Source organism: Bufo bufo, chromosome 9, assembly GCF_905171765.1.
Source record: "Bufo bufo chromosome 9, aBufBuf1.1, whole genome shotgun sequence".
NCBI classification, from domain to species: domain Eukaryota; kingdom Metazoa; phylum Chordata; class Amphibia; order Anura; family Bufonidae; genus Bufo; species Bufo bufo.
The window spans coordinates 168,660,225-168,676,624 of NC_053397.1; the positions used below are offsets into that span (position 1 = coordinate 168,660,225).

Genomic DNA, 16,400 nt, shown 5'->3' on the forward strand with positions numbered 1-16,400 from the left:
GGTTGTCAGTGTTCCTGGATCGCCCAGGTTGTCAGTGTTCCTGGATCGCCCAGGTTGTCAGTGTTCCTGGATCACCCAGGTTGTCAATGTTCCTGGATCACCCAGGTTGTCAGTGTTCCTGGATCGCCCAGGTTGTCAGTGTTCCTGGATCGCCCAGGTTGTCAGTGTTCCTGGATCGCCCAGGTTGTCAGTGTTCCTGGATCACCCAGGTTGTCAATGTTCCTGGATCGCCCAGGTTGTCAATGTTCCTGGATCGCCCAGGTTGTCAATGTTCCTGGTTCGCCCAGGTTTTCGTCTGCATTTTCTTAGGTTTTTACATCTATGTCGATTGTTCCTTCCTTTAGATTGGGCAGTTGTTATTTTTCCTTCCTCTCCTTCGTTTCATCTAGGAATCTCGAGGCAATTCCAGGTAAGTCGGCTCAGAGACGGTCACTGGGGTAGGGTTAACTCTCAGTTTGATACTCAAGTCCGTTCTTTTTATTAGTTTCCACTTAGTCGTTTGGGGTTTTTGGAAATCATCATTCTAAACCGTTCACATTCCCGTCAGGTAGGTTTTTCGTTGGTCACTTTTCACACGATTCAGTCTCTCACCTTCTTTCGGCCGCTACCACCGCTTCCGTCTGTGCTTCTTTTTTCGATTTCGGTAGACATAAGTTCCCTTTTTTCCAGGTCGTCATGTCTCACATGTCCGATATGGAGGACAAATCTCTCCATGCCAGGATCATCCGTCTCGGGGCATCTTAGCAACACACATCTCTGAGAGTTGGGACCGTGCCGAAGTTAATCGCCCGAACTCTATCGCAGGGGATTCGGCATCCCGCGACGGCCCGCCAAGGCCGAATTATACGGTCCTGATGACCCACTCCGGGTCCGTCAGCTGAGCAGTCCAACAGCGACTCCTTCCGGCTGGCTCTAGCCAGATCCAGTCATCCATCACCGGATGTTAGCTCAGTCACGGACATTCAGAACAGGGTCGCGGTTTTAGAATCCAGGCCAGCAGCCTCACCGCAATCTCCAGGTTCGGCAGTCATTTCTGCCATTCCTCCGGACGTTGCAGGTAGGCCTTCTGCCACCCCCCAAATTGCTCCTTCCCCACTTCGTTCCGGAGCATATTAAGAAGGATATCCTGGCAGGGCAAGGACGTTAATTTAGCATCCATTTTTGATTGCCTCCAGGATATCTCCGAAAACCGGGTGATTAATTGCGGAGAGGTTCCCGTGGTCTTGAAGGCCAAGGATGCTCGGTAAATAGGAAGCTGTCGGTTTTCGAGTTTGTCCTGGCCTTCAGTCTCTACAGGGATGTAATATGCTCCGCCCATCCCAATCGTAGGGAGGAAATTAGGACACTTACTTGTACCGGATTGCGGATTTGGGGCACTAGTACGGCGGCTCAGCATTTTACGATTATCATCGTTTCGTTTTCTGCCAAAGCCGCCGCAGCCCTGAATCAATTCCAGTTCATGTCCAACTGGGCAGACTTGGACATGGAGTTATTCTGCCGGCACTTCGCAGGTCTGAAGGCTCCCCTGTGTGCCATCTGCCAGTCCATCTTTCATTCCACGGAATGGTGCCCTAATCCGGTGCAAGATCCTCAGTCGGCGCCCACTCCAGGTCCGTCCGGGGTCCTCCAGTCTTCCTCATCTTTAGATAAACTGGGTAGGCCCATTGTGTACCCTTGGCAGTAGCCAGGTGTGCAATTAATTTTAATGCTAAGGGCTGTGCTTTCAATGCGTGCCGGGCACTGCACAATCTGCTCCCTTTGTTTTCGGGCCCACCCTCGTTCCTCCTGTCCCAGGAAGTCAGCCAGGGACTCCTGACTAGCCGACCTCAACTTGGAGTTACTGGCTGCACTCTGCAGGACCACCTGATCGTTTCCTTTGTCGCCTTCTTATTGGATGGGTGCAGAGACGGGTTTCACACCGGCATTATCACGCCCCCTCAGGGCTGCTGGTTGGGCCCCAATCTGCTATCCGCTCCAGTGACCCTGAGGCGGTGTCCACTCTCATTCAGGCAGAGGTCGACAAGGGTTCGTCATTGGTCCTTTCCTTCCAGATTCCATTCCGGTCGTGGCGCATCAACCCTATCGGTCTGGTCACGAAGTCATCTTCAAATAAAAACGTCTCATTTATGATCTCTCGCGCCTCATATGTCCTCCATCCCCAGTCTTTATTCACTCATTCCGTCTGAGGAATATTCCATGCAATATTCCTCAGTTGACGAGGCCATCCAGTACATTCTTCAAGCAGGTGTCGGGGCTTGGTTGGCCAAGGTAGATATTGCGATGCCTTTAAGCTGCTTCCAATACACCCGCAGCTTTGGAAGTACTACGGCATCCAGTGGGCAGGTAAATTTTATTTTGCCAACCGGCTTACTTTTGGCTCCAAGAGCAAGCCCCTGGCTTTTTGAACAGCTTGCTAAAGCCTTGCATTGGATTCTCAGCCATCCGGTGGCTTATCCATGGTCGTTCACTATCTGGACGATTTTCTCCCTCATTGAAAGGCCCAGTCAGGTCCCTTCCATTCCCCCATTCACTTCTGGACATTTTTTCCCGACTCCAGGTTCCGTGGCCACGGCCAAGATGAGGGTCCGGCCACTACAGTCACCTTCCTGGGCATCATTCTTGATACCGTTAGAATGGAAGCTAGCCTCCAGCGAGGAAGTTGCTCAGGATTCGCTCAGCCATCTCCCGGGCCAGTCAGTCTCACTCGCTGACCAGGACGGAGCTCCAATCCTTGCTGGGGATGCTTAATTTCGCCACCAGAATCATGCTCAAGTAGGGCCTTCCTTTACAGGTTTCTATGTCTCCTGCCCTCGGCCCGGAACAGATTCTGTCGTCCATTTGGACAGCCAGGCCATTGCAGATCTCGGACATGTGGAGCAGTTTTCTCGCTAACTGGATCGGCATTTCCTTGTTCGTTCCGCAGTGGGATTCCTCTTCCCCCATGGTTTTCTCCGACGCCGCCGGTTCCTCCGGGTTCGCTGCCATTTTCTCAGATCTCATTGGCTGGCTGCCGGATGGCCGCCAGAATTAGCCTCGGACTCTGCAGCTCTAAAATCTTCCCCCCCTTTTGGAACTATATCCCATAGTGGCGGCTGCTCAGGCCTGGGTGTCACCTCTGGTCTAACTCTTCTGTGACTTTCGTTACGGATAGCCAGACCTTGGTGGACATCGTCAACAAGGGCAGAGCCCAGTCCCTCAGGAATCATGGCGTTATTACGCAAATTAGTGTGGTTATCCCTCCACCATAATTTTCACATGCGCTGCGTACACATCTCAGGCGAGCGGAATAGGGCTGCGGACGCGCTTTCCCGTGCTAACGTTGCAATTTTCTTTCAGGAAATGCCCGACGCGGATCGGTCAGGCTCGCCGGTGCCTCAATTCAGCACCCTCATCTGGGTTAGGTTCGCTCTTAGAGGAGGCCAAGGGCCCTGGTCGCCAAATCCTTGTCACGTAATACGGCGAGGAACTATCAGGCTGGTCTAAGGGGTTTGATAAATTCTCTAGGAAATCATCCGAGGGGTCAACACTCCGAGATCTCCTACATCATGGCCTTCCTGGCCTATTGTCATTCGATCTCTCCCTGTCGTATGGTACCATCAGACTTTATTTGGCCGGACTTCACATCACGCTATGCTGGCCAATCCTCGTCACAGGTCCTATTTTTCCATCCAAGCTATTAAAGCCACCCTTCGGGGCATTCAAAAGGAAGGGAAGGGATCCGTGAGCCATAGGCAGCCAGTCTCCGGCCAGTTGTTCAGGGATCTCTCCTCGTCATTGGATGGTAATCCTTTTGGGCCCTCCACTAGCCTGATTCTGAAAGCGGCTATGTATCTCGCTTTTATGGGTTCCTCCGGCCCGGAGAGGTTCTGGCTGGTCCAAATCGGAAAAAACCATCCTCTGAAGCAACATCTGTCCTGGGGCCAGGACCATTACACTCTGCTTCTACCCTCCACCAAAACCAATCAGACGGGTCCTCCCTCTGAAATCAAGTTCTACCCGACCTTGAACAATTGGTGCCCAGTTCAAGTGTTGCATCAACTGACAGCACTCATCCAAGGTTCATTGCCCGACAGTCCACTCTTGCCGCATGTAGGCAAGCCTCTCAGCACCTCGCAATTCATCGCTTATATCCGTGCTCTCGCCCAGGGTTTAGGCTATGACCCCAAGGTAATCTCAGGGCACTCATTCCGTATAGGGGCAGCCTCCGCTGCTTCCCGTCATCGGGTGCCGGCCCACGTCATCCGGTCTATGGGGCGGTGGCGATCCTCCTGCTTTACCAGGTACATACCCAATCCCCAAACGGAGATATCCCATGCCTTTCGTTCTCTGGCTTTGTAATTTGTAAATAAAAGTGTTGTACCTACCGGTTGTTTTTTTGCCCCCTCTTTCTCTCACTGGTGTACCCGCGCCCGTGGCTTCCGGCACAATTCAGCCACTATGTTCAGGGCAGGTTTCTCTGCGTACGCCGACGTTGTCCTAGCCCTGACCATAAGTTGTAAGGCTGTTACCAGCCTGCATTTGTGGGAGGGGCGTCTGACTATTTAGTCACCTCCCCTCCGTTCAGCCGGGCGCCCGAGTCTCACGCCCCTCCCTCCCGACCTTTTTCTCAGGGTTCCATCAGGTATGCCCCCTTTTTCCCTCACTGGTGTACCCGCGCCCCGTGGCTTCCGGCACACTTCAGCACTATGTTCAGGGCAGATTTCTCTGCGTACGCCGACGTTGTCCATAGCCCTGACCATAAATGATTATTGATGGTTTTTAATATTGGTTTTGAAGTTCTTGAATTCCTAGGAGAAGATTGTTGCTGGGTGGATAATTTAATTTGCAAGTTGTTTTAAGGATGTGGTTAGTGTTAAATTGTTAATGGAATGGAACTGGGTAGAATTGCTGGTCCTTTTTCTAACCTACTTTCTTGACTTTAGATTGTCACCATTGGGGATTGTTCCAAAGAAGGAACCGGGAGAATTTAGACGTATTCACCATTTGTCATACTCTGAGAATATGTTCACTAAATGACGTGGTGGATAAGTCTAATGCTTCAGTTAAATACTCTTTGTTTGATAATGCATGTCTTTACTGAGGCATTTTGGCACAGGGAGCTCTGCTTGCCCAAAGCTGACATTGAGTCAACCTTTCGCTTACTCCAGTAATTCATTCAGGTTTTAACTCTTTGGGCTTTCAGTTTGGTGGCAGTTTTTATTTTGGCAACTGTCTCCCAATGGGTTTCTCGTTATCTTGTTTTTATTTTGATCTTTTTCCACATTTATTCATTGGATGATTCAGTCGCAAGTTCCCTTCTGGAGGTGTAGACATTATTTAGATAACTTTCATATGTAGGTTTTCCTCATTCCGTGTTATTGTTCTACGTTGTTAAGCAAGTTTTTAGAGTTATGTAATTTATTTGGGTTTTCCAGTAGCAAAAGAAAAAAAACGGTGTTACCCTGTTATTGTTTGGAATTTTTTAGGTATTATGATTGTTGACACTGTTAATATGGAGTTTCGTTCTTCTTACCGGTTCAGAAATTAAATAATATTAGATGGCTATTAATTTCTTTGTTGAGGATGAGAAATTTACGTTGAGTGAAATTGCAGTCATTGTTGAGTTCTTTAAATTTTGCCCTGTAGATTATCCCAGTTGGCCGCGTTTTTCAAAACTGCCTATATTTTTCTATGAGGGGGTCTTAAGTCGTCTACTTCACTATTAGGTTGACAAAAGGTTTGAAGGATGATATGGCAATCTGGTTGGAATTTTTAGAAAATTTTAATGGATCAAGTTGTTGGCAGGTGGAATTTCTAGAGTTGGATTCTCTAGGTTTATTTATGGACGCTGCGGGAAGTTGTGGCTACGGTGCGCTTTGGGCCGGTAAATGGTCTGCTGAAGCTTGGCCAAGTTCTTGGATAACTAGCGGTGTGAAAAAAAATATTGTTTTATTGGAGCTGTTCCCGGTTGTAGTATCTATAGTGATTTGGGATTCAGAATTTAATAACAAGAGAATATTATTGAGGACAGAAAATAAAGGGGTTCTGTTTGAAATTAACACCTTATCGTCAAAATGTGACATGGTGGTTAAGCTGTTAAGACACTTGGTACTATGTTGCATGAAGCTGAATATATGGATTAAGCAAGGTACTTAGAGGGAAAAAATTATATTATAGCTGATTCTCTATCTCGTTTTCAGCTTTTGATGTTTCGGGAGTTAGCGCCACAACAGAAGAGGAAGGGATCCCTTGTCCTCCTCACCTTTGGATCTGTTATGGGATTAATTTCTGAAGGCATCATACGCTCTGTTGCTCTTAAAACATGGGACTGCATACTCAACCGCATAGCTTGATTGGATACTTTTTTATAATTCACTGTCTATTTATGTTAGTTTAGATATTGTGAGTTGCGGTTTGTTATTTGTTGCAAGTTTAATGGAGAAGAAACAATTGTCTTATTTTTCTATTTCTAGGTCAGTAGCGGGAGTGTCGTTTTTTCAAAATTGTTTGGTGACAAACCATTATCTGATTATTTCCCTATTAAGCAGTTATTGAAAGGTTATCGGAAAAGTGGTAGTAGAGTGGATAATAGGAGACCTATCTCTATTGATTTGTTGGAGAAGCTGTATGGGATCTTACCTAGCGTTTGTTTTGACAATTTTGAAGTTTTATTGTTTCATACAGCCTTCATTTTAGCATTCTTTGCTGCGTTGCATATTAGTGAGTTGGTTGCTCATAGTCGGACGTCTTATAATGGGTTGGAATTTCTGAGGTATCTTTGAGGGGTAAAATTGTTGAGATCTTCCTGAGTCATTCCAAAACTGATCAGTTTGGTAAGGGTTGAGTAATTTGTTTAAATTCTTGGGTAGGGTCTAAATTATGCCCAGTCGATACGATTAGATTATGGTTTGAGGTTCGACCAGCTGTGCCTGCCCCCCTTTTGATCCATAAAGATGGTTCACCTTTGACTAAGTTTCAATTCTGTTCTGTCCTTAAAAAATGCTTTGAAGCCTTGGGGCTTAGGTCCTTTAATATATCCTCTCATTCCTTTAGAATTGGGGCAGCTACAGAGGCGGCTAGATGGGGTTTAGATGAGTCGGTAGTTAAAAAGTTGGTCGTTGGGATTCTAGCAGATGTAGGTTATAGATCAGGCCTGATCTACTTATTTCAGACAAATTAATCTTCTGTTTTGCAGGAAACAAGTGATTATATGATTTGTGGGCCATTCTTTTGTTTTTTGGGATCAGAAGAGAGCAGAAATGAGAGTCTATTCAGAAAATGTATATTTTGATTCTTCAGTATTTAATATTTTTTGGTTAGAGGCCTTTGTTGGAAGAATCTGCTCATTGAAATTTGTAAACTTTGTCAAGATGGCCTTCGCCTAATGTTTTAATCATTCATTTGGGTGGTAATGATTTAGGTAAGGTAAAAACGTGTGAATTACTTAGGGAAATGAAGAAAGATTTGGCATTGATAAAAAAGTATGTTGCCAGGGGTTAAATCTGATTTTCTCTGAAATTGTGCCTCACCTTGTTTGGTCAACCAGAGACCAGTTCTTTCTTGAAAAAATTCAGAAAAGGATAAATAGGGCAATGGCAAAGTTTCTTCCTTAATTAGGTAGTTTTTCATACTCTCTCTAGGTCTCTTTAGGTCTGACAATGTCCATCTTTCCGAGATTGGACTGGATATTTACAATTTGGGCCTGCAATCTGCAATCGAGCGATGCCTGCAATGCTGGTGGGGGGCTCCGCCTTGTTAAGGCGGGGCTTGTGGGTTGATGTAGTTCTCATTAATTGATTATTTTTATGGGTTATTTAATTATTTATTTAATGTGGAATTATTTATATTTATTTTATTATTTATGATAATTGATTCTGGTGTTAATTTATTTAAGGTAACCCATAATAAAGCATTGCGGCCATTATTTCTCCAATGCAGATTGTAGTGTCTCATTTATTAGATATTAAGTTCTAGATGTTTGTTGGGGAAGGTGAGATGTGCCTCCATGTTCAGTGGCACAGATTGTGATGCAAACCAGAAAGCTAGCCAAACTTTATCTGGCCCTGGGTACGATTAAAATGAAAGTTGAAGGAAATGTTTCACCAGATTTTTTTTCTGCCAGTTAAAACCTGATAGCAACACATATCCTCTTTTACTAATCTGTTTAAATTTTGTGATCGCAGACTTTTTAATTCTATTTCCTAAACATGATTATGGGGGCGGCCATCTTGCCTGAGCTGTTCTCAACAGCATTTAGAGAGCATTAAAATAATTGCTTTACGGCAGCCACATGTTCCATAGACACAATGGTCTGGAGGGGGTCCCATGGACATCTATGGGAGAGTTTTTTTAGGTATGCTCTGTGACCTGTGCTGAGGTCAGGAGGGAGAAGATAAGCTGTGATATCACCTATTGTGAATGGTGGATCCTGTGTTATCTGTACACAGAGGTGATATAATGAAACTGCAATGATAAGCAGATAACTGCCGTAAAGTGATCTGTACAGACCAAGAAGTTAGTGGCCAGTGTGAAAAACTGCAGGATTATGTTTTTTTGTTTAAACATAGGCATTGACATGGAAAATAAAAAAATAGCATTACCAAAAATTCTTTAAAAACTTGTTTAACATAAAAATGTGCTTTAAACTATAGATCTTTTTCTGATGACACATTTCCTTTAAATCTTAATTATATCAGCCAGGAGGCTGATCAAACCATTGACTACAACAGGCATCAGCAACCTTCAGTACTCCAGCTGTTGTGAAACTACAACTCCCAGCATGCTCGGTAAATTCTGTGGGACTTCAAAGAACAGTCAAGCAAGTGTGCATGATGGGAGATGTAGTTTCATAACACCTGGAATGCTGGCGGTTGCTGACTCCTGGACTACAACTCGTAGTCAAGTGAGGGTGATAGCTCATCTCCTCCCCCTCCCTGCACAGTGACCTCTGCACATATCACAGATCATGTTCACAGCGCTCACTCATAGAAGTCAATCTGAGTTGTTTTCCGACTGAAGTTTTTTAATTTTCAGGTGCCTATTGTAGACAAATCTTTGGAATTGCTCTTCTCAGCTCATATCAACAGCTAAGGCAAGATGGCTGCCCCAGTAATCATGAAAAGTACAGCATTTCCTTGCAGGATGTTTTAGTTCTTTAGGAAAAGTGGATTGGTTTTCAGTCTTGGAAGTCTTCTCTAAGCCTATTGAGAAAGAGGACACCTCATAATAATGCCCCATTTCACAGTGTCCTGATAAACAAGTTTCATTATTTTGACTGTAACATTTCTGCAAATGTCCCCAGTGTTTCAGCCTTTAATGAATGTAATTACTTGTAAAACGCAGGAATTGTCAGACTGCCAAGTGTTAGAACTGTCCAAAGAAATGGCGCATTGGCAACGAGGCCCAGAGATTCAGAAGCTCCCTGTGGAATCCCTTGGTAACTGATGAGACCTTTCAGGCACCACAAGGCCATTGTCTTATTAATTGATATATTATGGGCCAACTACCGTAGTTTGTTGCCACAAAGTATTTAATGATGGTGACTTCTAGCCTCTGGCCAATTGCGTCTGGCATCACAATGGCGTTTTATGATCCGTTTACTTACATGTCTAAAGAGCCACTAGCATCTACATACTTGGTTGTTCTGTTACATTAGTTACTATTGAGAAATTGAGAAAATTGTATTGCAAGCGTAAAAGCTGAATAAGTACTGATGGCTAACCTCCGGAACTCCAGTTGTGGAAAAACTACGACTCCCAGCATGCTCCATTCATTTCTATGGAGTTCTGAGAACAGTCAAGCAAGTGCATATCATGGGAGTCATAGTTTTATCACAGCTGGAGTGCCGGAGGGTAGTCTTCACAAGCTTAGGGCAATGGTCCTCTGTTATTCCTCCTGTACATTTATGAATGAATTGGCACCTGGGTGTTACCAGTTGGGGGTGTGCCCCTACACAGCCTGACACTGTCCAGTCAGTGCTAAGAGTACCGGGCTGTGTAGGGGCACACTTTTTTGACAAGAGGAATGCTGATACCCAGTTGTTAATATAACATACATTTCTGAGAGGAATAACATAGGAATGGCAGAACATAGAGTTATGAGAACAGTTGCTTCTGAATTGTTGTTATAAAGAATACTTAATAGTTTATGGTCAAATCCTTGGTGGTCTTGGGTGTCAAAAAATGGGAGAAAATGTATCAAAACTGGTTTATTGGCCATAGCAACCAATAAGATTGGTCCTTTCATTTTCCAAAGGAGCTGGGAAAAATGAAACATGGAATCTGATTGGTTGCTATGGGCAATAAACAAGCTATGTCTGGACAGTATGAGGAAATGAAGAGGAAGAAAAGACAATTTTAATCTCTTCATACAAAGTTTTGATCCAAAATTATAGCAATCTGATACTTATTTGACCAGTCCACTGTAATGGAGAATCCCCCCATACATAATTTAGGTCAAACTGGTGTAAAGTAGAACCGGCTTAGTTGCCCACAGCAACCAATCAGATTCCAAGTTTCATTTTCCAAATCAGCTGTTAAAAACGAAAGGTGGAATCTGATTGGTTGCTATGGGCTACTAAGCCGGTTCTACTTTAAACCAGTTTAATAAATGACCTCAAATATGCTTAGTACGTGAACAAGTTGTAGCAGCGGCAGATGTATCAGATGTGCAACCTGTGCAGCTGATGAGGGCCCTAATAGGTAGGGGTGCCCAATACTACAGTACCTTCAAAGCAGCCTTTTTACTGCCTATTAAAATGCATGTGTAAGGGCTAGGGTTGAGCGAATTGGGTTCGGATTGCTGTATCTAAACCCGTTTCTTTCAAAAACTACGCTAAGAATATGGGCTCCGTCCTACTGTAAAATGTCTATTCTCAGCAGAGGTCTTACTAAAGTTTCTGCAAATATCATCTCGCCTCTATCACGTGTCAGTTCATTTATTCGCATAAATGATGGTATCAGAATACGAAGCTTTACGTTAATGAGGCATCAAGCCAAGTTCAGATACAGTAGTTTATGCGAATAAATGAACTGACACGTGATAGGAGCAAGACGAAGTAAGTCTTGCAATATTTGCAGAAACTTCGGAAAGACCTCAGCGGAGGGCATACATTTTACAGTTTTACGGAGCCCATATTCTTAACAAAGTTTTTAAACTAATCGGGTTCGGATATAGCAATCTGAACCTGATTCGCTCAACCCTGGTAAGGACCTAAATTTCATGGTGGTGCTCTATAATGACCTTTAGGAGAGTAGGGGGAGCTGTATACTGTTTTTGTCTGTGACTGCTTTGAGTTCTAGTATTAAAGGGGTTTTCCAGGAGTAGAACATTGATGATCTATCCCTCAGGAGAGTTCATCAATGTCAGATTGGTGGGGGCCCTACTCCCAGTACCCCTCCAATCAGCTGTTTAAATACGTAGTGCTTTTCCTAGGCCAGTGACGCCACATTCATCAGTCACATGGCCTATGTGTGGCTCAGTTCCATTCAAGTGAATGGGCTTGGCCTGCAATACCAATCCCAGCCACTCAGTGGAGTGCCCAGGGGGGGGCGGAGGGGGGGGGGGGATCTGTCAGCCCCGGGTGCCGACTCTCACGGGGGTGCCAGCAGGCCCAGAAGCAATGAGCGCTTCCATCAATACAGATGAAAGCGCTCACTGCTGAAGCACTGACACCCACATACTGCAGCAGGGAGCAGAGCACATAGTTCCCTGCCCCGCCGCCGATCACCGCCATAGGCTTCAGGCCTAGTAGGCCTCAAGCATATGCGGTAGTGAAATCCCGGCGCAGGCGCGCGTGATGACGTCATCACACGCACGCCTGTCCCGGGACTCAGCAGCACAGTGCCGGGACTCTGCGAGCAAGCGCAGGTAAGTATTTAGCTTTTAGTTTTTTTTTCCTTTTATGTGCCAACTTTGGGGGACATGAAGGGGCCGGGGTGCACACAGGAGGACGTGTGGGGTGAAAATATGGTGGGATACTGTGTGGGAGCAAATTTTTTTATTTTATGTGCCAACTTTGGGGGACATGAGGGGGTGCACACAGGAGGACGTGGGGCGGGGGGAATATGGCGGGATACTGTGTGAGGGCAAATTATTATGGGAGGGATTACTATGTGGGGGAAAATTACTATATGGGGACACTACTGTGTGGGGGGCAGTGTGGGGGACACTACTGTGAGGGGGGCAGTGTGGGGAACACTACTGTGTGGGGGGCACTACTGTGTGGGGGGCAGTGTAGGGGACACTACTGTGTGGGGGCAGTGTAGGGGACACTACTGTGTGGGGCGCAGTGTGGGGGATACTACTGTGTGGGGGAAACTACTGTGTGGGGCGGCAGTGTGGGGGAAACTACTGTGTGGGGCGGCAGTGTGGGGGATACTACAGTGTGGGGGATACTACTGTGTGGGGGCAGTGTGGGGGACACTACTGTGTGGGGGGCAGTGTGGGGGAAGTTACTGTGTGGGAGGCAGCGTGGGGGACGTTGCTATTGGGGAGGCACTGTAGGGGCCATTCTATTATTTCTGAAATGACCCGCCCCGGGTGGCAAACACCCTGGGCACACCACTGCAGCCACTATACAATGTACGGTGCTCTGCTTGGTTTACAAAAGATTACATACTCGCCTCTTTCTTCTGTGTGGTTCTCTGCACATCTGGTCTGTTCCTCCTCCTGCTGCTTCTGTACAGACTGCAGGGGTGACTTGCAGGTATATGGCACCTGACCTCTTCAGCACTGCTATACCATTGAGGACAGTGATTGGCTGAAGAGGTCATGTGCTGTATACCTGCTCATCACTGTAAACAGACAGCGGGAGAAGGACCACACCAGCGCCACAGAGAACAGCGCAGCAAAAAGAGGTGAGTATGTACTATTTCTTTTTACAGCATTCGGGAGCATTACTAGATTTTTTCATTATCCCAGACAACCCCTTTAAACCAGAACCTTGACTTTGACCTTCATAAATGAATTATCAATATTTCTGTGTGCTTGAATATTTTGCATTATTGTGGGAAGTGAAAGCCGCAGGTTACATACCTTTCATGTTAGCACTTGTTCTGATTCATATTACCAGAGTATGTCAATATTTGGCGCTCATCCACTAAACCTATAAAAGGCCTCGGACTTCTAGCAGGATCATACATTTCACTCATCTGCATGAAGCTTTGGCCCTCATTATCTGTAGTTACATGCAGTTTCATTATGAGGGGAGCGGCCATTCATTCAGTACAATCATATGACCAGAAGCAGGGTGGCTCACTGGTCAGGACTGTAAGTCTATAACACTGGGTTTATGGGGGGGAATCTGCCCAGCATAAGGCTCCATTCACACGTCCGCAAAATGGGTCCGCATCCTTTCCGCAATTTTTGCGGACCCATTCATTCTCTATGGGGACGGAATGGATGCGGACAGCACACAGTGTGCTGTCTGCAGCCGCAATTGCGGAGCGCGGCCCCGATTTTGGGTCCGCAGCTCCGCAAACAGATAGAGCATGTCCTATTCTTGTCCGCAGCTTGCGGACAAGAATAGGCATTTCTATGGGGGTGACGGGCTGGTGTGTTGCGGACCCGCAATTTGCGGGTCCGCAACACACCACGGACGTGTGAATGTAGCCTAACATCTGGTTGCTGTATTCACATTTCCGCCATGTACACAAGGGTTTACGCATGCACTGCAAAATCGTGCGAAGGCAAAAAAATTACCTCTAGAGAATGTGCCTGTGTTTGATGGGTAAGTTATATTACAAGTCCTATTCTTCTTTCCCCACAATGTGCATCATTTAATCAGTACTTCCCAGGGGTGTACACAGATCTCATAGGACCCCAAAGCAAAACTTAGTATAGGCCCTCCCTCCTTTAGACACTCCCAGAAAATGCATCATGCAAATCACGAGGCCCCAGATTTCTGATGAATTTATTTATTGATTTTTACTGAATTGAAGAAAATTTATGAAAAAATGGACATAAAAAAGCTGCCCTCGGCCTCACCGAATTTATCTGACTTCTATGTTGGCCAGAGTGGAATCGGTGCTTAAAAATATGGCTTTCTGAACACCAGATTTCCCAGTGGATTCACATCACATTGATAAGTCTTCCCCATACAGATTACAATCACTGCTTCCCTTCGTATATTACAAAACTGGCTTCCTGCAGGCACCACTAGGGGGAGCTCAATGAATAGGAATTTATATTCTTTGAGCAACAGTGTTTTCATGCTGTGAACAGAAAAAATTGTTCAGGGGTGGTGCTCCCCAGGACCCACTATAGCTATAGTTGCACACTTGTGACCTAGATAAATTAGGGGTGTTTTAATGCACATCAGTTTCTTAGTTAGAGGTTCATTTTTACCCATTTCATTTCTTAAAAATTCATAAAACTTAGTGGCATTTATTGGTAGGCTTTAAGACCAAACCGTGTTTCAAAACCCCCCAGCAGACCGGCACTCAGCAATTAGTATAACATGTGCTGGATAGGCTAGAGAGCCGATCACAGCAGTGTGCACAACCGCTTGCGATCGCTAATAATCCTGCTCCTGAGAACACTACTGGTTTGTCATATCTCTACAAGTGCTGAAACGCTATTAAAACGTAGTAAGAAAGGCGAGCCTTTAGACTGAAACTATAAACCCAACACAGGGTCAGCGTTGTCTATGCCCGGTACCCCTGATGATGCTAGAGTGCTAACGAAACATGTTGGGGAGGCATTGTCACCACGTTTTAGAGATATGACAAATCAGTAGGGTTCTCAGGAGCAGGATCAATAGCTAAGGCTACTTTCACACCTGCGTTCAGGTGTCCGCTCGTGAGCTCCGTTTGAAGGAGCTCACGAGCGGTCCCGAACGCAGCCGTCCAGCCCTGATGCATTCTCAGTGGAGGCGGATCCACTGAGAATGCATCCGCCTGCCAGCGCTCAGCCTCCGCTCCGCTCAGTGAGCGGACACCTGAACGCTGCTTGCAGCGTTCGGGTGCCCGCCTGGCCGTGCGGAGGCGAGCGGATCCGTCCAGACTTATAATGGAAGTCAATGGGGACGGATCCGTTTGAAGATGACACAGTATGGCTCAATTTTCAAACGGATCCGTCCCCCATTGACTTTCAATGTAAAGTCAAAACTGATCCGTTTGCATTATCATGAACAAAAAAAAAAAAATAATAATTTTTTATTTTTTATTTTTTTTCATGGTTATGCAAACGGATCCGTTCTGAACCGGATGCAAGCGTTTGCATTATAGGAGCGGATCCGTCTGTGCAGACACCAGACGGATCCGCTCCTAACGCAAGTGTGAAAGTAGCCTAACTAATGCATTTAGTAATTTTTGGTAAATAAGAAATGGGTAAAAATGAACCTCCTAACTAAGGTATTGATGTCCACTATAATTATGTCCCTAGTAGGGCGCTACTTCCTCATACACTTCCCCCTCCTCGATTGACAGGGTCAGGTATCCAGGTAGAGGGGGAGTGTCCTGAGAAGCAGAGGGGAGGAGCTAGGGTGCACAGAGTTGCTAGGGTCCATCCTCGGTGCATTTGAGCCAACATTTGCATAGGGTCAGTCATACCAGGCATTATGGCTATTTTCAGTGAAGAGGATATCCTCCTGGATTACTTAGTTTAGTTTATTTCATTCATATAAAACAAGCACTGAACCATGTACATCAATCATCAATAACTATTACTAAAAATATTGGCAGCTGATAACAAATTGAATGAAATACATTAAAATAAGTAGTCCAGGGGGATATGATCTTTACTTGAACCTAATAGGGTTGATCCTGCTGACTTAGAATTTTATAAATAAAACGTTCTACAGATTTTTCATATCCTTTCCTATTCACTTTCTCACTATTTTATAGATGTCGGTTTGCTGTCAGTGAATGAGAACACTCCTGTTTACATTCACAAGCTGCATTCTGGTATAGTGAATCCTCCTTTCATCTGAAGAGTGGATACTGTTGTATTTAGTCTGGACTCCGTCAGGCCTTATTCACACTTCAGTGATTTGGTCAGTGTTTTCCATCAGTGATTATTATCCAAAACCAGGAGTGGAGCCTCCACCAAGATACGGTATAATGGAAGGATTACCTGTTCTGTGTTTTGGTCGAGCCCCTGGTTTTGGATAATAAAAACTGATGTAAAATGCTGACCAAACAATCACCATGTGAATAAGGCCTAATACATGCATAGTGCAGTACCCCAGACCTGGGGGATTTAGCAAATTTATTGTATATAGTTATGTAATGTAATGTATTTTTATGTTCTGGCCGTGTGTACGAGCAGAGGAGGTTATGGTTGGCAGGAACAGGGCTATATTTCCACTGCACCGATCCTTAGGCAATTATGGCCTGAGGGAGTACACCGTGATACATCTCATCAGGGCCACTACCACTCCCATCCTCTGGACTGGATTCTCAGAGGCTCGCTGCTTTAGC

General features: G+C 45.5%; 1 protein-coding gene across 3 annotated transcripts in view; it reads right to left on the reverse strand.

Annotated features, from left to right (window-relative positions):
* CHL1 (cell adhesion molecule L1 like) overlaps nt 1–16,400 on the reverse strand; it is a 118,651-nt gene that overhangs the window by 81,197 nt on the left and 21,054 nt on the right. The window lies entirely within an intron of this gene.